We start from the raw sequence: 24,051 nt of genomic DNA, 5'->3' as shown, positions 1-24,051 counted from the left end.
AACAAAATTAAACTCATTCCTATGTTTAATGAGGGGATAGAAAACATGACCACATTTGCAATTTGAAAAGATCACTCAGACTCTAATAACAGAGCTCAGAATGATTTTAGGGCACTCCATTAAGCAGCTAATTCAGTAATATGGGAAAGAGACAGTATAGCATAAAAACAACCATAAAGAAAAAAGAAAAGTGCAGATATTCAAGGAATAATCACACAAGGGAAACTGGTAAGGCTTAGTGAGAAATAGGACAAGGTACATGAGCCACAGAGAAGAGTGTGAACAAATATACACATCAGTGTCATTGGCTAACACATGAGACAATGAGAAAACAATAAGTCTGTGAACTCAGGGTTGGACTTGATTTTTTCTTTGCAGTGCATTTGAGATATTCAAATAGAGATATCAAGTAGGCACCTGGATCAAAACAATACTTGCACCTAATAATATAAAAGAGTTTATCGTGAAAAGCCATTATTTCCAATTTTTTGTTTGTTTGTTTGTTTTCCTTTTCCTAAGTAACCTCTTCTAAACATTTCAGGATTTTTTTTATTAATTCTGTTACTTAATATGTAATTTCAGATAATTAACTAATATTTCTTTTTCTTGATTTATCTCTTTTAGTTAATATCTAACTGCTATCAGAATTAATATGAAAGACAACACCTCTCATCTCAGTGCTGATGTTTATATTTTTACTTTCACAAACTCTTACTAAATACATATTGGTGATTAAGGAGGAAAACTTTCATGGTTTAGTTATTTGTATTTATAACTCTGATGAAATTATTTGCTAAATTTAAGCTGTTACAATTAATTCTATGTTATTTGTCTAGTTTTCCTAAGTTACTCTTCTTACTGCCTTCTACAGTTCTCATATGAAAATAATGATTTTAGACAATCTAGAAAGATGGTGGAAGACAGGAGTTTACTTTCCAAGCTGCGCCAATGGTGTGAGATCAGGAAAGCTGATAAACAGCTTCTCTTTGAGGTGGGTGAAAAGAGAAACCTTACTAGGATTTAATAACAGACTCTCAGAACAGCCTAGGGCCTCAAAAGTATGGATAGAATAAAATTACAAAATTTAAAAAGGAAGAAAAAACTCACCATTGGTGCTGGCGGCCTCTGATGCAGATCCACAGCAGGTAAATCAAAGAGGAGGACTGAGAAAACCCGCATGTAAGGGGGCACCGTGGAGTATCTTAAAACAGAGACATCGGTGATGGAAGACATTGTTGAACAAATCCAGTGGGTAAGCTGCACTATGTTCTCCTGTTGAAAAGCACTGCATGTCTCCAAAGAGCCTACACAGAGCCAAGATAGCCATCTGCCATTACCTCCTGCAGAGCTACAATGGCCATCAGGTGTAGGTATTGTAATTCCAGCTGGGTCTGATAACTTAACCAGTCACCCACCACATGGCCTAGGGGGCGACTAGAAAACCAGGTGAAATTCAGGCATGCAGACTGTTGTACCCAGGAAAATTTGAAAGAAAAATGTTTATATTTTGAAACTAGAAGGGTTTACAGTTTGAGAGTTTGAAACACTCAGACACAAAATATTCCTGGTATCTCCCACCCTTTTAGTCTAGCAGTTCACAGGACTAGCTGGGAAGGATCAGGAACTTGATGGGAGGGTGGGGGGAGTAAGGCAGTGAGTGAATGTGTGCTTCAGGACTGAGCCCAAGAAGTCTAGAAATACAGGAGCCAAAGGTGGTGGAGGGGGGAATGACTGGCTCCTGGCCGCATGAGCAGAACCCAGGAGAGACTCCAGGGGTACAGACTCCCCGCATGGATTGGAAGCATCCAGGCTCTGAGGTGTGCTGATCTGTGAAGTAAAAAATGATGTAAGTAGTGAAATCAGAGAGAAAAATCCAAGAAGTGAAAGATCAGTTCAATAAGAAGATAGAAATCCTGAGGAAAAAACAATTGGAAATTCTCAAAATTAAGGAATCAGTAAATCAAATTCAAACTCAATGGTCCAGCAGACTAGACTACTTAGAGGATACAATTTCAGGCAACAAAGACAAAACATATAATCATGAAAATAAAGTTGACCATGGAGAAAAGATGTTAAGAGACCATGAACAGAACTTTCAAGAAATATATGGGATAACATGAAAACACCAAAGGTAAGATTTGTTAGGATAGATGAAAGTTCAGAAATACAAACCAAAGAAATGCACAAATTTTTCAATGAAATAATATCAGAAAATTTCCCAAATCTTAATATTTAAATGGAAAATCAAATAGAGGAGACTTACAAGACTCCAAATATACAAAATTACAACAAACCTACACCAAGGCATATTATTGTGAAAATGCCCAACATGCAGAATAAAGATAAAATTGTAAAGGATGCTAGAGAAAAATTACCAGACACATTTAAAAGGAAACAAATCCAGCTCTGAGCTAATATTTCAACCCAGACCCTAAAAACTAGGAGGTCTTAGAATAATATGTACCAAGCTCTGAAAGAAAATGGATGCCAACTATGAATACCGTAGCTGGAAAAATTAAGCTTCCGATTTGATGATGAAATAAAAACCTTCCACAATAAACAAAAGTTAATGGAACTCATAACTAGAAGCATGCACTATAAAACATACTTAATAAATATTTCTTGAAGAAAAAATTGAAAACCAGCAAAAGTGGGAACTACACTAGAAGAATAGCCAATCAAAAAAGAAACTAATTCAAATTAAAAAGCAGAAATAAATCCAAATAAAAGGTAATCAAAAATTCTCAATAATAACACGGAATGTAAGTGGCCTAAACTCATCAAGGAAAAGACATAGACTGGAGGATTGGATTAAAGAACAAGACCCAACAATATGTTGTCTCCAAGAAACTCACCTGATAGGCAAAAATATCTACAGACTGAAGGTAAAAGGACAGGAAAAAAAATATCATTCACATGGATCATATAAACAAGCAGGGATTTCTATCCTCATATCAGATTAATTGGACTTTAAGCCAAAGTTAATCAGAAGTGACAAAGAAGACCATTACATACTGTTTAAGGGAACTTTACATCAACAAGACATAACAGTCATAAATATTTAGGTCCCTAAAAATGGAGCATCTATGTACATCAGACAAACACTTTTCAATTTTGAGAATCAAACAGACCACAACACAATAACAGTGGGTGAGTTTAATGTGTCTCTCTTATCACTGTATAGATCATGCAAACAAAAATTTAAAAAGTAGGAATAGAACAAAAAATACAATTAAAAGTTTATACTTAATGGAAATATGTAGAATAATTTATCAATAACTGAATATACTTTCTTCTCAGCAGCACATGGATCATTTTCTAAAATAGACCACATTAAGTAGGAACTCCCAATTATTGGTGATTTAAACCAACAAAAATTTGTTTCTCCCTCTCTCACATTCATTGCTATTTGGTTGGGGCTGTCTTCCCATTGTTCTGCCCCTTAGATCCAGGTTGATGGAGGAGACACCATCTGGAATGCTGGTTGTCCCCATAGCGGAGGGAAAGAGACTGGGGCACTTCACATACAGCTCTTCAGGCTTTCAAATGGAAGTGTCACACATCATTTCTACTTATCTGCTACTAACCAAAGCAAAATACAAGTCCCACCTAACACAAAGGGAATTGGAAAGTGCAATTCTAACATCAAACATGAAAGAGAACTGGAATCATTTGGTGGTCCTCATTACAAAAAATGATGTCAGTTTGATCTTTATTACTTCCGTTTTGTAGATTAAAAACTTGATATTTGAGAAATCTGGTAACTTTTTCAGTATCACAGGACATTCATGAAGCAATGAACTGTGTTGCAAGACAGATTTTACAGTGTATCTTACAGTAAATTTACATGGATAAAACTCAGTTGTCAAGGGAAAGTACAATGAAATTATTTTCACATGTGTTTTATTGTCTTCATTTCAAAAGGATTTTTTTTCAGGAACCAGATAGTTTAACCTTGTATTGATATATCTCAAATAGTCTACCATCACATCTATAGGTCCTACTTATTGAATTGATTCAGTCTTTTTAAAGAAATGTAAGAATGTCCAGTGGAATAGGCTTTAAATTTGATATGTTTTTAGTAGAGTTCTAAAAAAACTATAAAACATGATATTGTTTGTCAAATATGACAGCTACTTTTATAAATCTACATAAACATATTTACATATACTATCTTTTAATGTGTATTTATATATAAAATTGTTGAGTTCTATTTTAGCATTATGATTTTATGAAAGCAATTATTTTCAATTATTTTAGCATATAAGATAGCAATAAAACAAATAGAATTTGATGAAATTGAACATGAATTATACTACCTACAGGTTAAATACAAATAACAGGAAATATCATAAATTATTCATCAAATTTTTATATCCTCTGATTATTTATGTGTTCAATCTATTATCATTTTGCCAGACGAGAAATCATTATAATAAAAAAAACACATATCCAGGCATTCAGAATAAATAATAATCTAACCAAATATGGGTTAAATTTTAAAAATGTTAAATGCTTTGCCATTTTATTGTGAATGCAAAAAGAGAGAGAGAAAACATGTACATAGAATGAAAATAATATAAATAAGAATGAACATAAGAAAAATTAAAAACTTGTTTTAAAGAAGCTAAAATCTACACAGGGAGATACAATTAACTTGCATGAATGAACTAGATAATACTAAACTGATAAATGTGTGGAAGGAATTTCAAAAGTCAAGAAGAGGAGTTCAGAGACTGAGGGGAGATGGATTGTGACAACCGTTTTTCTGTCTTGAGTCATAGTTGCCTGTATCATTTAGGACAAGTGGTTAAATCAGCACAGACTCTAAGTACAAAGAGTTTTATTACCTTCCTTTTGGTAGAAATAGAAACTCTTTACATTTCTCATTTAAGTGGCTTAGTCATTGTAAAATCACTTAAAATGAAAAATCTAGAAGTAAATGTTAGAAAAGATATAGTATATTTCAATATTAAAACTGCAAATGAAATATGTGATCAAAAACATGACTTCATGAACTGATTCTGAGAGTATAACCTGGTCTCCATGAACCTGAAATTCTTAGTGTGTGTAAATTCCCAAACAAAAGCTGAACATCTGACCCCTGCAATGATAACAACTGATAACTATGATTCAAGGCATCAATAATTGAAATGGAAATTTTATGTCATTCCTGTTCAGACATTCCACTGATTTTTGTGACATATCAGTTGGAAGATACTGGTTTTTATTTTCAAAGACAGTGCTCTGATCGCAGAACATTAGAACATATTCTAGCCTACACCCTTTCTGAGGTGTGGCCAGCTCAGTGAAAATGTGCTGATGACATGAGAGAGTATGTTATTAATGACATATTCTTGGAACATTGCTGTATTTTAATCACATTTTGTCATTGCACAGGTGTGTTCATAAAAGTAACAATAGATTACTCATCATAGGATATACTCAAAGCATAAACACTTGTGTATTATCTCTGATTTATATTGCTCCCAGATGTTCGCACATAATAAAAGAAGGAGCAATGACTCTCTGTTTAGAGTAAAATAAATAAAGCTTCTGATACTCTTGGATAAATGAATGAGATCAGAATTATAATTTTAAAACTACACTCTTTGTTGATAAATAGTATCTCTAGATTATATAGAACAAAAGGTATCTACACTGTATTTTCCAGTTTCCTTCTTAATATTTTGACTATATGAACAATTTTATGACACTTTTTATGGAATGAATATTCACAAAACATTGGACACTAAGTCAAGTTCATTTTTTATCTCTAAATAGTACTATAACATGCTTTAATCCTTCCCTTCATTGTTCAAGAAATAATTAGTGAGAAATTACCACATTCTGTGCACTGTTCTAAGCACAGAGGTTACCATTGCACACTAGCAAATGACATTATTGTCCTCAGAAATATGACATTAGGTGAAGTCAAGGTGAAATGGGATGGCTAAGACAGAATAAAATTAAGTAAAAATTTATGTAATTGGCAAATGTACATACTATAGAATATCCCATAAAAGAGATTAAGAGTGCTCTTTTGGCAATGCCACAATGAGGGGGTGATACTGGAGATAAGATGTGAATTGTTTCAGAATTAAGAGAAATTATTTTAGAAAAATAAATGAGCTCTAAGAATGGTTTCCCAAACTAAGATTTAGGAAGCATGAACAAGACTTTGTAGCTTAGCTTGGGCTGCCATAATAAATTATGAAAGAATGGATGGCTTCATCAACAGAAATTTGTTTTCTCTCAGTTTTGGAGGCAGGAAATCTGAGATCTGGGTGCTGCCAGGATAGGGGTTTCATGAGGTCTCTTTCCTGGCTGATAAATGCTGCTGCCTTCCTGTTCTGTGCTCACATAGCCTTTGCTCTCACCTCCATTCAAGTAAGGTCACTAATCCTATCAGATCAGGACTCCACCCTTGTGGCCTCTTTTAACTCTATATCCAAAACACCCATCTCCATATACAGCTACATTGGGTATTAGGGTTTCACCAGGTAAATGTGGGTGGAACACACTTCAATCCATAGCACCTAAGAAAAGAGTTCAATGTGTAGAGAGAGCATAAAGAATGTCAAAATGGCAGAAAAGAGAAGGTAAACATCAGGACAGTGGTAGGAGCCAAATAAAGTAGGGTCTCTAAGACAAAACTTAGGAGTGCAAACTTTATTTTAACAGGGAGACAGAGAATAAAGAGTTTTAAGTGGGAGAGAATGCCTGACTCAATAGATAGCTTAAAAGTGAGTTTGACTCAGGTTACAGATATAGCTCAGTGGTAGAGCACTTACCTAGCATGTGTGAGGCCCTGGAAAAAAATTATTTTTAGTCTGCTGAGCATAAAGCAGAATGAAAATATAAGATCCTCTGTTCAAGAATTTCACAATGTTGACAACAAAGCACTAATTCAACTGTGGGGCCATTTTGTGTGAAACATCATGGTTATCAGAGTCTTAACCCCATTAGTGAATTAATCCCCTGATAGGGATTAACTGGGCTCTAACTGTAGACAGGGTGTGACTGGAGGAGGTGGGTTGCTGGGGCTGTGCCCTTGGGGTTTATATTTTGTCCTGGAGAGGAAAGCTGTCTCTCTCTGCTTCCAGGTATGCTTCATGTCCTCAGCCACTTTCTTCCAATCCACACTTTGGCCATGATGTTCTTTCTCACCTCAGGCCTCAAGGAATGGAGTCAGCCATAGTCTCCCAAATGAACTCTTCCTCTACTGATTTTTCTTGTCAGATGACTAAAACACCCTTAGGAAAAAGGAGTACAATAAAACATTATGTCCCTGAAGTGCTCTCTCCATTCCCAAAAATCTAGATAAGTCAAGCGAACAGTGAGAGCAAGTCTGGACTGGAATTCTTGGATAACTATTATCTCAAAGGACACTGGTTTTCTCCCATGTATGCTGGGAGTTAGGACAAGATAGTGTTATCTAGCACACCAAGATCTTTGGGATGCGGGTCATACTAGAGGACGAAGCAAGCTAAACTAGGGATATCTAGTAGCCTCACTTATAAAATCCCTCTCCCTGAGGTAACTGGTGCCGAACTGAAGGTACAAAGGGGAGAATAAGTGCCAGTCTTCCAACCAGCTACCAGTCAATCAGACCTCAGAGGATTGGAAGTGATATTTTCTGACAAAGCACCATGAGTAAGGGATGGAGGAGCTATTTGTCAGCCTATTGCCACTGGACTTTCTGGGGATAGCATCACAAAAGACAGAGGTGCCAACTGGCAAAGCATTATGAGAAATAGAGGTACTATATGTCCAGTCTGTCAGCACTGAGCCTTCTCCATAAGCATTTTTCTACAAACCTAATTTGAATCTGGGTATGGTCTTTGTTCTTTCATCAAACTGTCCTAATGGCCTAGCCCAGTTGAGCTATTGACAAAACACATATCTATGAAGCCAGATCTGGATATAGGAATAGAGGCATAGAGACACACTTATCTATCTCATTTTCCAAGGTGAATAGTGATGGTGCTTTGGAATTGGTTGTGGCAGTGGGAGCTTGAGAAATGAAGAAATGCTTTTGGTGAGAGGAGTGGATATGGGAGACTGGGGAAAAGTAGGATCTTAGCTTAAGCAGCTGGATGAATGCCAGCATCATGCTGTGAGCTGGAAAATTGAGAAACAGATTTGCTGAAGGTAAGGATCATGTATTTTTATTTAGAATGCCAAGTTGGAAATCTCCACTGGACACTTTAAAATATTAAAAGTATATCAATTTTCCTGTCAGTTTTATAAATTTCTGTATCTTTGATTTGCAAACTGACTATTAAGTATATATGCAGTATATTTGCTCATTCAACCTTCAAATAATCAGTATAATTTCAAAATCATTGTAGACCAATATTTGTGTAAAATACAAAAACATTTAATTATCAGCAAAACAAAATTTTGAAAAGTGGAAAAAGTCCCTTTTTTAATTCAAATTAGTTATACATGACAGTAGAATGCATTTTGACACATCATACAAAAATTTTTAATTTCTCATTCTTCAGGTTATTTTTACAATTATATAGAGTCAAAAATTATGTAATTTTTATGATAACCTTCTAGAAATATTTAAGTGACTGATTCCACTTTTGTACTTACCTCATTGCAAACTGAATCAGAGACTTCAAGAAGTACTATTTTTGACTACCTCCCATAGCTGTTCTTTCTATCTCCCCCTAATCCACAAACTCTTGATGCTTTTCATTACTTTGTTCATACTAGAGGACTGAGAATACTAGAGGATTGAGCATGCTCTAGGTCATACTAGAGCATCTGCGAGCTCTAGTATGACCTAGAAATTACTAGTAGCCTACGCCAGCCAGATGGCACACATAGGCTACTAGTAATTTTTAATTCAAGTTCAGTTATATTACTGATGAGAAGCAAGAATTAAACAATCAACCCTATGTAAGGAATAAGCAAAGAAGCTTCCATGGCAGTTAAAGCTCAGCATCGATTATCTAGAAATAAAATAATAATAAACTATTTTCACATTGTCGTCTGCAGTACTAATTGTACTAAAAGAGGATCTGCTAGGCACATTCGTGCACATCTGACATCCCAGCAACATGGGAGGCTGAGCAGAAGCTGGCAAGTTATAGGCCACAGTGAGCAATTTAGTGAGGCCCTAAGCGACTTATTGAGCACCCGTGTCAAAAATTTAAAAATAAAATAAAAAGGGCTGGAGAGGGAGCTCAATGTAAAATGTCTCTGGATTCAAGCCCTAGTACCAAACAATAAAAAAATAAAAAGTATCCACTGCAGGGGGGGTTGGAGGGTGGTGGGCAGAGCAAATTGAATCCTAACTGACCAATTTTGTAAGAAATAATTTTTCTGTGCAGTATGGAGAATCCTTGGAAAACTTAGAATGGAACCACCATTTGACCCAGCTATCCCACTCCTCTGTCTATATCTAAAGGACTTAAAAACAGCATTCTACAGGGACACAGTCACATTAATATTCATAGCAGCACAATTCACAATAGCTAAACTGTGGAACCAACCTAGATGCCCTTCAGTAGATGAATGGATAAAGAAAATGTGGTATATATAGTCAATGGAATATTATTCAGCATTAAAAAAGAATAAAATTATGGCATTTGCAGGTGAATGGATGGAGTTGGAGGATATAATGCTAAGTGAAGTTAGCCAATTCCCAAAAACCAAATGCTGAAAGATTTCTTTGATTTAAGGATGCTGATCCATAATATGATGTGTGTGGGGGGTGGGGGATTAAATGAACTCTATATAAGGCAAAGGTGGAAAGGGGAGGAAGGGGAAGGGAAGGGGAACAGGGATAGGAAAGACAGTGGAATGAGATGGTCATCATTACCCTGAGTACATGTACGAGGGCATGAAGGATGTGACTTTACTTTGTATACAACCAGAGATATAAAAAAAGTGTACTCTATATGTATAATATGAATTGTAATGCATTCTGCTATATATAACAAATTAAAATTAAAAATAATAATTTTTCTGTTATAAAATAGATATAAACATGAAAAACACCCATTATGAAGGAAATAGAGAGGAAAAAAATAGTGACATTTGAAGAGTGCACATTTTTTAAGAATTACGTTTATCTTATTCAAGCATTTGAGTTGCAAGGAATCAGAGTTTACTCAGCTAACAAAAAGGGATGCTTTTTTGAGTACTTGGCAAGCAATGTTATACATATGAAGTAAGGTAAGGAATTATGAGACGTGGTTCTGGGAGTTGAAAAACAGAAACTAGGTCAGTGATTTCCTAATAAACATGCTTTGAAGCATTTTCTATAAATATTCCTGCCATAGCAGCCTTTAACTATCATCTCAATTATGGAGTTGGGACTGGAAACCCAGAAGCACACCATTACATTATATACCAGAAGTTCACCAATACATACAGTATTTCTACAATTTAGATACAATACACATAAATGATCTAAAGAACAGATAATAGTATAAAAGAGTAAAATAATTGGGAACTATGAGTTTGTAGTATATATTTGTTTCAATACATTGTATTTATGTACTTTAATTTTTAGTAATGTGTGGTTTTATTAAATACCCGAACATTTAATAATCAGCTCTTTTGAGTCAGTTCAAATGAGCTCTACTATACCACTAAACCAGGGTCCTTCTATTTCTTACTCCCTCCTCTTCTCTCTCCTTTTTCTCCATCTCTTTAGCATTACATTCCCCCTTCTTTTTCTCTCTCTCCTCCCACACCTTCCTTACCTACTGATGACTGGTCTATTCTGCTTACCCACAATTTCTACTTCCCGTAATTAGTTTGCCATGGCTTTAAATTCAGATCAAACGCTACATTAAGTTTCAACTTTAGAGTTCATAAGGCACAAAATACAGCATAACCTAATGTTTTCTCCTAAAATTCCAAAGGAAAAATACAATTTATTCTTCACTCTGCAATAGATACTTGTATTCTAGATTGATCATTCCTGTTCATAAGTGGAAGTATCATATAAATAAATAATGACCTGTCCTTTAATAAAGTTTTTCCCTTGGGGGGAAACTTGTACTGAAGTAAGATATGACTGTGGTAAAAGTTACAAATATATCTGGACCTACCTTTGTTTTCCTGAGAAAAGTACAAATTTTCATGCAATAAAGCTAAGTAGATGACCACTCTCATTAAAAAAGTAAAAATTATTTATTTGAAATAAATAATTAATAATTTAACTTAAAGAGAACCACTGAAATATTTTTATTTCCATGACACATGGTCAAAAGAAAAAGGTTAATTATTTGTTTTAAAATTGTTTATACACAGTAGATAACACAAAGAAATTGATAATAACTAGCTGCTTGTTACCAAGAGAAAACTATTGCTGGTCAAATTGTAAATGTTTGTGTATCCTATAGTTGAATCATTATATCCTATTCACAGACCAGTGTTGAAGTATGAACTATGCATGTGAATAATAAAAAATATGTTGGCGATGGTATTTTTCAGCCCATGTACCAGTGACATGACTTACTCCATGATTGAGAGTCAGTAAAGACAATTGTTTCACATTTCAGCCTAAACTATCAACTAAAGGCAATGAATTTCACTTGGTCATAGTCTGATTCTTTAAGGCCAGAGTGATCATGAAAAATCCAAGTGGTTTTGAATATGAATTCACCACAGTAATATGACAGCAATTTCCTACAGAAGCATGTGGTCTTATGATTTTTTGATTATATAGTACTCTAGCAGATTTTAACTTTTTAAGCATAGAATGAAGAAAAACAATGAAGATGACCAAGATAATAAATTTTAAGTTATTTTTCTTATCTAATTGTGTGTTCAGTTTAACATAACAAATTTGCTATTCTTTAAGTTTAGTATCTCTTCTAATTCGCAGGCTCTCTTCATTAGAATCACAGGGTGGTAGGCAGATGGGAGGAGGGCCTGATATGCATCCTGGGCTACCTTTGAAGGCCTACTTACTGAATCAGAATATTTATGGTTCCTTCTACCTCCCTCTCATTCTCACTGCCTGGGGAAGTGAATGTGATCTAAGCATGAATCACAGAAAGAAATAGTTTCTCCTCCCCAACCCTTCCACCTACCATCTAGTTCATGGTGTGCTCCTGAACCCAGGTTTCTTTGAGAGTTTTTTCTTTTCCAGAATGACTAGAAATAGAAATACTATGCCCTTCAGTGGGAATTCAAGACTGTGACCTTAGGCTCTGGACTCATCACGACAATTATACCAGAACACAGTATACAACCGAATACATTCAGGTTACTAAGACTCACATTACCTTGAGATTTGGTCAGCGACCTCAATTCCAGATTGAATTACCTAGAAAACCAGGCCACATGTATTGGGTCTTTCCCAAAGTTTGTGCTACTTGTCCATTGGCATTTTGTAAGACCTCTCTGGAAGATCTCCATCACTGTGTACAAATGAAAACGAACCACAGTGGTTCTATAGGCACAGTGTTGTATTAATCCATTTAAAATCAAAGTTCTTTCTCAGTTTAACAAATGCAACAGTCTGATGAGATTCATCTTAGACTCAACCACGTGCAATTTACATAATCAAAAAGACAGAAAATGGGGATTTTTCCATTTTCCCCATGAATAATAGACAGTACTTCCTTTACATTTCTGAAATTGCAGAGACATTTTTAAAGTGATTTTTCTTCCTAAATAAAAGTCTATTTCAAAGGCAATTTACACCTCCACTTCTTGAGAAAACTTTGTGTAACTTAGAAAGGAGAGTTTCTACTGATTGCATTCCTCATTTAAAAAAAGAAACAAAGGTTAGTTACCATTTAAGAGCATGCACATATATCTACTATTTATAGAATTAAAGCATATATTCTTTTTATATATATACTATTCATTCTTCTTATTTGCTTGTTTGACCAGCATTTTTATGTAACTAAATGTTATTACTGAACTTTATTCTAACAATTACATAATTTGTTTTCATCATTCATTGTAGAAGTATTTAATGGATGTTCACTATAATGGCTCATGATACCCACTGCCTTCAGGGGAAATAATAAGAAAGGCATGTCCTAATCTTCAAAGAGCAAGCAGTTGATATATGTGCTCTTTGGGTAAGCTTTGATTTATAGGAAATAATGTAGGGGTGGCCCTTTAAGCCAATATTCAAAAAAACACTATTTATAAATTTAATACAAAATTAGTGTTTTAGCTTTTAAATCATCCAACAAATACTTTCTTATCATTTATAGACCTAGTAAAAATGTTACAACTTCCAATATAAAATTAGAAATAAAAAAAAATCACTCACTAAATTAAAACTTTATATTGGGAACTCAAAACAAATCAGTTAGTGTCTCTATTGTGCAAATTTTTATTAAGCATTAATTATATTTAAAATATAAAATAAAATATACAGATTATACCTACAAATAATAAAAAATAACATTATTTCTAAGGATATGATTTAATTTACAATTTCCGTATTTGTTATAAATATTGATTTCAAATATATGTAACACCATGTGATTAACTCTCATCCAAATTCATCAATATTAGACTGTTTTCTGTTAGTGTGTAGATTTCATACAAATCATTAAAAATTCTCGACACATCACAGGATTTATATTTTGTCTGACTCAATAGGAACAAGCAGAATCTAATGTTTGTTGGATAAATAAACCAAAAAACTGAAAAACATTACAAATGATCTTCATGTCCTAAGGTAAGCCATATCATCTAATATTTTTTGAGTCTTTATTCAAAAGTCTGAACTCCCACTAAAACTTTTGCTGCTGCCCTTGACTTCTTCATTTGCATTTCTTTGGTTCTTTTTAACATTTGTGATTCTTACGTCTATAAAGATCCAGTATTGTACTTTTATAGAGTCCTTCATGTCATTTTTTTTAATAATCTTTTGATTCTCTTTTCTTATTTGAGCATTTATACTTTTGCCTTTTTTAAATTTTCCCCCCACATTTTCCCTGCTTGGTGGGATCACAACTTATATAGCTATTAAAATGATACCATGCTAAATTATTTTACTTCACATGACTTGGTTCTATAACATTTTTCATGCTCATACCAGACAAGCAAGAAAATAGTCAATATCAGTAAAGGAAAATGTACTGTGATAAAGGAAGTTTGTCTTCTCCACAGAATATATATTAGGAGCAGCTGCTCATCCTGACTTAATGGGGAAATATAGTGAGCTTAGTTTTATCTTAAAAGCAGGTATCATGTAGTCAGTAAACCAACAGAACTACAATTCAAAAGTGAAAGCGGGGCTGTAGATAGTGGGAGCCAGCTGACTAGGGAATTAGAAAGACTTTCCTGGAAGGATTGAAGTACCCTCTGGTGTAGGATACTGTGAATTTGAAGTGGCCTAGATAAATCCAAATGTCTCCAGCAGTATTTACCTTCCCTCGTATTTCTATGGAGGTTGTGACTGGCTGAATTCATCCTTGTGAAACATTATGCTATTCCATTACAGTGACAGAAAAGCCAGGTAACAGGTGAGATGATGCTGTCAGGTACTGATGCATGAAATTAAGCTGATGAGGGAAAACAAAGAATATAGGATGTAACTATTGGGGGAAAACAAATCAAGGTTTTCTCATGGTTTTCATGAGATCAAAGAAAATTGTATGATAGAAGAGAGAGGCAAACACTAGGATAGGAGTTCGCTGCTAGAAACAAAGGTGTCGGAATTCCCTATAACAGGAATGAACTTCTGTGATGCCCGGTTTTGACATTGATATATAGCTCTGGCAAAATTAGATGACTAACATGGGTGCATGTGGTTATTAGAGTAAGCCACATCAAATAACTAATGGGCTAAATTTGCCCAATATTGTTATACTAGATTTCAGTCAACCCAAATGATCATCAGCTACAAGCTCTTAATGGGTTTCCTATATTGTATTGATGTACAGATTTAGTATCCCCAATATGAAAATGCAAAGCCAAAATGCTCCAAAATATGATTGTTGACATGACTCCATAAGTTAAAATTCTCCACCAATAGATTTTATTTCATGCACAAAATTATTAAATACATTGTATAAAATTACCTTCTGGGTAGTCATAAAAGTTGACTGTGAAGCATAAATGACTTGTTTTTAGACTGTGTCCCATTCCCAAAATATTTTATTGTATTCACACAAAATTCCTTTAAAAATAAGTGCTGGGTAAAAATGTAGTAACATTTTTAACATTCCAAATTTATCCAATTTTTGAGTAGTAATTTTTGAGGACTCCTTCTTCATACATTGGGTTTTACAGTGTTAAATAATATTTGATAATACATTGGTAACTAAATACATCATTTTAATTTATACTTCTTTATTCATTAATAACATTTCCCATATCAAGTAGTTTGCTTGTTCAGGTTTTATACCTAATTGATTTTTGAGGCTTAGTTTGTGGGGGTGTGGGATAATGCTTTACATATATTTTTGAAGTTGATTGGCTCTTACATTTTTATGATTTTAGCCTATAGTTTTGATGGCACATGCACATAAGAGTACATATACATATATGCATATATGTTTTTAATCTGGCGTTAAGACATTTTCAGATCTCCTTTTTCTGAACTATTTATTACATGATCACATGTACTACATTTTACTTCAATTCATTATAATGATTTTAATTAAAATGTTAAAATGTACAAATGTTATTATTTCTAATAAATGGTGGTTTTTATAGATTTTATTATGCTGCTTTTAAAAAAATATGACTAAAATCTCTGATTAATTCTGTATTGTGCTGATGCTCTTTGAGTAAATATCATTCTAGAAAAAAATATTAGGATCACTTTCCTTAAGTGAAAAAGATATGTATGTGTTAAATATTCACATATTGTTCTTATTTGAAATGGAATTAATTAATGGGGATTCAAGAGTATATGAGAATGGGATCTATGGTCTTTTTTTCTATTCTTGTTTTCCAGGAAGTCAATTGCTACAATAAGAAAAAGTAATCTTGAAGTTCTTTTCTGAATTGTTAGTAGAATCATCAACTTAATTTTTGCAGTGGCATTTACTTGATATTTTTTTTCATTATTTTAATATTACCCAGATCTAAAAAACAACACCATACCTGAGTTGTTATATTTTTATTTATTTTTTTCTGGTTTACAGTTGAAGACTTCCAGGGTGCTAAAACGATTCTTTACTTTTATGAACAGGAAAATAGGTTCTTGGCAATGTATATAAATCCTGTTTATTGTTAATATCTTTTTCTAAATAAAAATTTTAAGAAAGTAGTTATATAATCTCTAAAAACAATAAAAATGTATAGTCTAATAACTATGAACTAGCCTTTTTTAAGTGGTTACTTATTTATTATTTTTATTTTTGCAATTCTGAGGATCAAATCCAGGGCTTCTCACATGCTACACAAGCCTATACTATAAGCTACACCCAACCCCTCAATTTACATTGTTAAAATGAAGTTAATCACATAGTTATTCAATTTTCATGAACAATCATTATGAAAGAAATGACTATTTTCTGCTCATATTTCAGTCAGCCTAGTTCACAAAAAAGAGAGTAAGCTTTCTAATACTTAGCATTTTATTTATAAGTAATTTGCTTCAAATAATTTTTGCATATTTTACTTAATCTAAAATATTTGATTCTTAGTAAAATAAGACTAAAAGTTTAAAAGTCTGAGTGTTACTAAAATAATCATGAAATAATTTGTTTCATATTAGTTAAATGAATTTCTATTACTAGGATTGTATGTTCTCTTCAAGGGCATGCTTAGGAATGATGTTATTTTTAGGACCAGTATATAGTTTAGACGAGGAAGATCATTTACTGGTTGACCTACAAATAAAGCATCAGTGCACAGACCAGTCCCATAGTTTATTCTGATTTATTCTATCCTAATCTACTCTATTTACTCTATTGTAATTTTCTTCCCGAAAGTATTTTTCTTCAAAATTATGGATAATTTTAATACTTCATTTTTATTAGAAAAAAAAACTCTTTTTTTTTTTTTTTTAAGAACTGTGTATCTCAAATGTAACTTTCCTCTGAAGTCTTCTAGGCAGGCTAAGTCTTATCATCTTTCATAACTCTTCTTATAATTGTCCCTCTGTTTCAGTGAAAGTTTACAAGACCCTTCTTAATCCTTCACTCTAGGACAGTATTTTATTTATTTTTATTGTGCCAATAACATTGTGAAGAAAAAATAATATTGTGTCAAATGAATGCATAGGTATGTGTATACACTTTTTCTTACCTTTCTTCCTCTTCCATCTATCATTTTTAATATAAAATTTATTTCAATAGCATAAATGTTTTTACATCTTTATAGAAATAATATACCTTATAAAATTATCTTCATGATTATCTTATATATTGACTTTCATACACTCCATTTCAAGACCTTATATACTCCCCTCAAACCCTCATCACCATATCCCCATACTCATTTTCATCAAAAGTCTCTATTTTACTTAAGAGAAAGAAGAAAAAGAAAAGCAACAGAAGAATTCCTGCCATTTCTGAGCAAAACAATTTAAGAATCCTCTTTTATTTCAAAATATATGCTCATTTCAGGCTCCTGAGTAAGACCAACACCTTCACACATCCCAGAGATCCTATCCTTTGGACCTACTTGAGGATATAATTATAACAGTTCACTCCTCTCCAGAAACATCAGATTCTCTCTTTTTGGATTATTCTCATCATCATATGCACTGTTTAATTTCCTCCATCTTAAAAATATCCTTCTTTGGCCAGGTACTGTGTAATTACAGGCACACCTATAATCCCAGTGGCTCAGGAGGTTGAGACTGGAGGATTAAGAAGATATACAGTCAATCAACAAATATATGAAAAAGTGTTCAACATCTCTAGCAATTAGAGAAATGCAAATCAAAACTACTCTAAGATTTCATTGCACTCCAGTCAGAATGGCAGTTGTTAAGAATATAAACAACAATAAGTGTTGGTGAGGATGTTGTGGGGGAAAAAGACACACTCATACATTGCTAGTGAGACTGCAAATTGGTACAGCCAATATGGAAAGCACTATGTAGATTCCTTGGAAAACTTGGAATGGAACCAACATTTGACCCAGCTATCCCACTCCTCGGTCTATACCCAAAGGACTTAAAAACAGCATTCTACAGGGACACAGTCACATCAATGTTTATAGCAGCACAATAACTAAACTGTGGAATCAACCTAGATGTCCTTCAGTAAGAATGGATTTAAAAAAATGGTATATATTGACAATGGAATATTATTCAGCATTAAAAGAATAAAATTATGGCATTTGCAGGTAAATGGATGGAGTTGGAGAATACAATGCTAAGTGAAGTTAGCAAATCCCCAAAAAACAAATGCTGACTGTTTTCTCTGATTTAAGGATGCTGATTCATAATGTGGTTGGGGGGGGCATGGGAAGATTAGATGAAATCTAGATAGGGCAAAGGGGAAGGAGGGGAAGAGAGAGGTTATGGGGGTAGGAAATATGGTGGAATGAGATGGACATCATTACCCTAAGTATCTGTATGAAGACATGAAGGATGTGACTCTACTTTGTGTACAATCAGAGATATGAAAAATTGTGCTATATATGTGTAATATGAATTGTAATGCATCTGCTGTCATATATAACAAGTTAAAATTTAAAAGAATTTTAAAAAAGAGTTCAGAGTCATCTTTAGCAGCAGAGAGCAGCTAAGCTACTCAATGAGACCCTCTCTATAAATAAAATACAAAATAGCGGGGGGGGGGGGATGATGTGGCTCAGTGGTTCAGTGCCAAAGAATTAAATCCATTGTACCTAAACAAAAAATAGATCTTTTGACCCAGTTTAATTTACATTATCCTATTGTTTTATTCTTTTCATAGGCAAAATATTTCTCTCAAAAGGCAGCTATATTCCCTGTATCCAAACTTTATGTTGGTACGTACAATTCTAACATGGCCCCAAGTTTCCCTGGCCCTCTGGCATATACAACTTCCATAATCCCTAGAACTACAAATGGGATGGATTTGTTTCTATATTAATTAGGTTGTTATATGGCATAATTAATGTTAAAATAGGTAGACAGTTCAGGTAAGCCAGAACACTTACATGAATCTTTTTGTTTGTTTGTTTTTGGTACAAGAGATTGAACCCAGGGGCACTTAACCACTGAGCCACATCCCCACATCCCCAGCCTTCTTTATTTTTTATTTTGAGACAAATCTCTCTAAATTACTTAGGGACTTGCTAAATTGTTGAGGCTAGCTTTGAACTTGCAATCCTCCTGCCTCAGCCTCCTGAGCTGCTGGGATTATAGGCATGCACCACTACCCCAAACAAAAAGAAGATTCTTATCTTAATCTGTGGCTTTAAAGAAGGACAAGTCACATGGAAAGGAATGCAGGTAGCCTCAAGGAGTTAATCAAAGTTGTTAGCTGATAGCCAGCAAGGAAACAGGGACTTCAGCCTGAAACCATATGAAGTGAATCTTGCCACAACCCTGTGAGTTTAATAGAAGCTGCAGATTAAAACATGTACTGGCTGATAGTCATGCCATGCCAGATATTTTATCTAGAGTACCATGAACTAATAAATAGATGTTGCTTTAATTCACTAAGTTTATGGTGATTTATTCCACAATAATAGAAAACCAATACCCTTCCCATTTTCCTTTGGACCATCCCAAATTATATTTAGAATCACCATTCCAACAAAAGATTATCAATGATCTTTCTATTGATCAATTCGATGCACAATATTTAATACTATCTTTCTAGAACATCAGCAACATTTCTTCAAATTGACCCCTTCCTCCTTTTCCACTGAGATGGAAATACCATCCCATGGGATACCATCCACACAGCTCTCCTCTTACCTCATCTGGTCTCATTCTGGCTCCCTCACACTTTTCTAACTTTGTTTCTGAAACACCATTCCCTCTAGTCTTTCTTTGTCCTTGTTCTATTCTCTTGTACCCCAATAAGTGGTTAATTATCTGTTGGTATGCTCCTTAGTAAATTACCTAAGAGGGTTGTGCTGACCTCATAACAGGGGTGGTTTGTTGATAAGGGAAGGTCCTGGCAACCTGGTCACAAGAGAGAGAGCAATGTGATCTAGAACCAGCAGTTCCCTTAAGAGATTATAATTAACTGTGACTCAGGGAGGTTCTGACATACCAGGCCCCATTTTCCAGAAGTTTTTCTGCTTGGATAATGTTCCATTGGTTATAAGTACTACCTCCCCCAATTATAATTATTTATGGGTTGGGCAAGGTTGGATATCCTAGTTCCCACTCTTTAGATGTTTGCTTGCCTGATAAAGCTCCCTCTGGTCTGTTTTGTGACTCATGGATTTTTCTTTCTTTCTTTTTTTTTAAGAGAGAGAGAGAGAAAGAGAGATAGAGAGAGAGAGAGAGAGAGAGAGAGAGAGAGAGAGAGAGAATTTTTTAATATTTATTTTTTAGTTTTCGGCGGACACAACATCTTTGTTTGTATGTGGTGCTGAGGATCGAACCTGGGCCGCACGCATGCCAGGTGAGCACGCTACCACTTGAGCCACATCCCCAGCCCCTCATGGATTTTTCTTAATGCATATGTCTATTATGTCTTCCCTGAAAGTTAGTGCCCTTTCTTGTCCTTCCCTCTACCCAACTATTCATAGCTGACTAACCTACCTAACAAGAAAGGCTGAGATTCAAAGAGCTTTCTAAAGACTTCCTAAGACTAGGCAAAGGGAAAGGATATGTGGCTGTTGACCAAAACCATTTCCTTTTCCCCCACATTTCCCAAAAACCCCTGTGCTTCTCTATTCTCTTTTTTGCTTTCTCAGAAAAGAGATGTCATGGGTGTTGCACAGAAGGCTCTGGAGAGCAGGTGATATACATCTATTCCTGACTCCATCTTCGGCAGTAGCATGTTTATAGCTCAAAATAGGCCATTATGGGAACTTTCACATCATGAAAATAGGAACACGCTAAAAATCACTGTCCTTTGTGTGTAGAGAGCCAGCAGTCTGTGTTGCAAACCATTTACAGAACACTCAACCCTACAAAATTCAACCTTCCAAATGCTTTCAATACTCTGCCAACCTCCAGTGTTATTCTTTGCTCCAAAAGAATATTTTAATTCTTCTTCTTTTACCAGTCACTCTTTTATAGACTATTATCAGATCTAGTGGCATAGCATATATTGCTTCTAATTCCATAATAGTTTTCAGCTCTTAATTTTGCCATTTTACTATTTTTTTCTTGGATTTCAATATGCATATTGAAAGGTATATTGCTTATCATGCTTCCATGCCCTTCTTATCCTGAAGTCCCTGCTGTGATTTCTGTTTGTGTATTAGAATACTCTTTCAAATATTTGGTCAAAGGGATGGGACAGTTGAAAGAAGAATGTACATGTATAATATATATCATATGTAAATAATTTTCTTTTCTATTAAAATCACAAATAATGAAACAGATCCCCTTTGAAATTAAAAGCAACTTCCTGATAACTGCTTTCATTTCCTCACACTGGGGACAGACACGAGAAAATTAAGGATGACGTATTCTCTCACACAGCCTAGCTAAATCTACTTTCATTATTTCCTGCCTTTTGTTCCACTGTGCCTCCTCTTCTCTTATAAAAGGTTTATGTGTCCCTGAGCCCCTGAAGATGCCAATTTGACACACACAAAAATGCTATTTTCTATATTCCTCAAACCTGGCTGTGAATGAATCTATTTTCTTGCCAACCTGACTTCTGCGTCTTTATGAAATGTTACAGGTGGGAAAGCGGAATGCCCCTGGTGTCCTTAAGATATAGCATGCCCATGGCGAATGATGATGATGATTAAGTTAGTCAATATGTTTACATGTGTTTACAATATGTCAGGCATTGCTTATATCACTTTACATTAAAAGTTTAATTCTCATGATGAAATAGTTATTATCATTAATTTATTTTATTTTAAATAAACTGATACAGAGAGATGCTAAAGAATTTTTTCAGGATGGACCCTTGATACTTAACCCGTGACAGTAGAATTGAGAACTCTTTCTTGTTTATTTGGAATGTTTTTAAGACATCTTAGTAGCAGACAAGACTATCACTTATTCTTTAATATTTCAATTAGAAAAAAAATATTACTTATATTCAGTTTCATGGCAAAAAAGACATAAATTGTGTTTCTTAGGTTGTCTAGTTAATGAGGTGATAAAAATGTTTACTATTCAATATATGCTAAATATTACTCTTCCTCCTCATTGAGTTATTTATTAAAGGAAATTAGTAATTTAAACACACTTAAAAATTAGTCTTTTCAAGTGTGTTACCTATAAGGTGTTTGATATCAAAGTATTCTTGTTAAACCTAATCTCACTCCATACAAAGATGGAAGGGTTACTTCACATTTTATTATTTATTAAACTCTTCCTGTATTTTTTTTCTCATTCAATTTTGGAACCATCTGAGGCATGGGGCTAATTATTAGAGACCAAAAGTACTTGATCCCTGCCACCCCGACCCATCCCCACGCCACCTTGCCGGACTTGCCACCAAGAGCCGCACCTTAGTAAAAAACACAGAGATCAAAACTGAAATGGAGCATTCTCAACAAGGCAAAAGCATACTACCTAGGGATGCTCAAGACTTGCCTTGCTAAGCTTTGTAGAGATCTCATTACTCCAAAAGGTGGTGGTAGTGGTAGTCCAGGAGAAGGTTGTGACATGGCCAAGACTGGTGATGCTGGAAATTTGGGGGGTTTGTGGGTTTTCCATCTGTGGGGAAGTCAACACTATTGAGTAACCTAGCTGGCGTATATTCTGAAGTGGCAACCTATGAGTTCACTACTCTGACTACTGTACCTTATGTCATCAGATACAAAGGTGCCAAAATACAGCTTCTGTAACTCCCAGGTATCACTGAAGGTGCCAGGGAGGGGAAAGATAGAAGCCATCAGGACACTGCAATGGCCTGAACATGCAATTTGATCTTGATTGTTCTGGATGTCTTGAAACCCTTAGGACATAAAAAAGTAATTGAAGAATGAAGAATTGGAAGGCTTTAGTATTCACTTGAATAATAAACCTCCCAACATTGGCTTTAAAAAGAATGACAAAGGAGGCATTAATCTCACAGCTACATTCCCTCAGAGTGAGCTGGGTGCTGAAACTGTGAAGAGCATACTGGGACTTTGCGTAGTGATGCCACAGCTAATGGCCTCATTGATGTGATGGAATGAAACTGTGTTTTTATATCCCCTGTATTTATGTATTAAATAAGATTGATCAGCTTTCCATTGAAGGGTTGGGTAGCATCTATTAAGTGCCTCAGTGGGTAGCCATCTCTGCCCATCACTGCCGGAATTTTGGTGATGTGTTAGAAAAACAGCCGGGACTATTTGAAACTAGTGAGAATTTATACCAAACCCAAAGGCCAGTTACCAGATTATACATGTCCAGTAGTACTGCCTTACTCCAGGACCACATGAAGGCTTTCTGCATGAAGAGTCACAAAAATCTTATCAAAGAATTTAAATATGCTGTGATCTGAGGTCTCTCTGTGAAATACAATCTACAGAAAGTGGATAAAGACCATACATTGGAGGGCAAGGATGTCATTCCGATTGTGAGGAAATGAAACTTTTTCCTTCTCATCTGCAGGGGCCAACCACAGCAGCTTTCTCCATGAGTGAGCACCCTACTTCGCCCCTTCTGTCTTTAGGTAGCCACTGGATCAGAATACAGGGGTGGGAGATGGAGACCCCCAAACTGCAACTTCAGTTGCCTTACTTTGGTGTCACCTTCTATGCTGAACTGTCTAAAAGATCTGGTGAGCTTATTGGCTTTGTGCAAAGAAAAAAAAGAGAAAGAGTAGTAATTTCTAATATTTAGATAAGGATAAGATCTGTTTTTCTTATTGAGACAAGAAAACGTGCCTTGCATTATGGTTGTCTGTCTTTCAAATAACGGAGCTATCATTCTACTTTAGTAATACATCATATTTCACCTGCACAGTTTCAGTCACTACCTACCTACTCTTCTAATTCAAGTTACATTTTAATTCTGTAAAAACTGTCAATCCATCTATACTAATCATTCTAAAACAGAATTTATCATTTCGC

At 34.7% G+C, this 24,051-nt stretch overlaps 1 pseudogene; it reads left to right on the top strand.

Moving 5' to 3' along the window:
* The first annotated feature begins 910 nt into the window (after nt 1-910).
* Nucleotides 911-23,567, top strand: LOC143389636 (developmentally-regulated GTP-binding protein 1 pseudogene; annotated as a pseudogene).
* Nucleotides 23,568-24,051: the final 484 nt, after the last annotated feature.

This window comes from Callospermophilus lateralis, unplaced genomic scaffold (assembly GCF_048772815.1).
Source record: "Callospermophilus lateralis isolate mCalLat2 unplaced genomic scaffold, mCalLat2.hap1 Scaffold_63, whole genome shotgun sequence".
Classification (NCBI taxonomy): domain Eukaryota; kingdom Metazoa; phylum Chordata; class Mammalia; order Rodentia; family Sciuridae; genus Callospermophilus; species Callospermophilus lateralis.
Note: the sequence above shows the minus strand (reverse complement) of the source record. Positions and strands in the feature narration are given on the sequence as shown.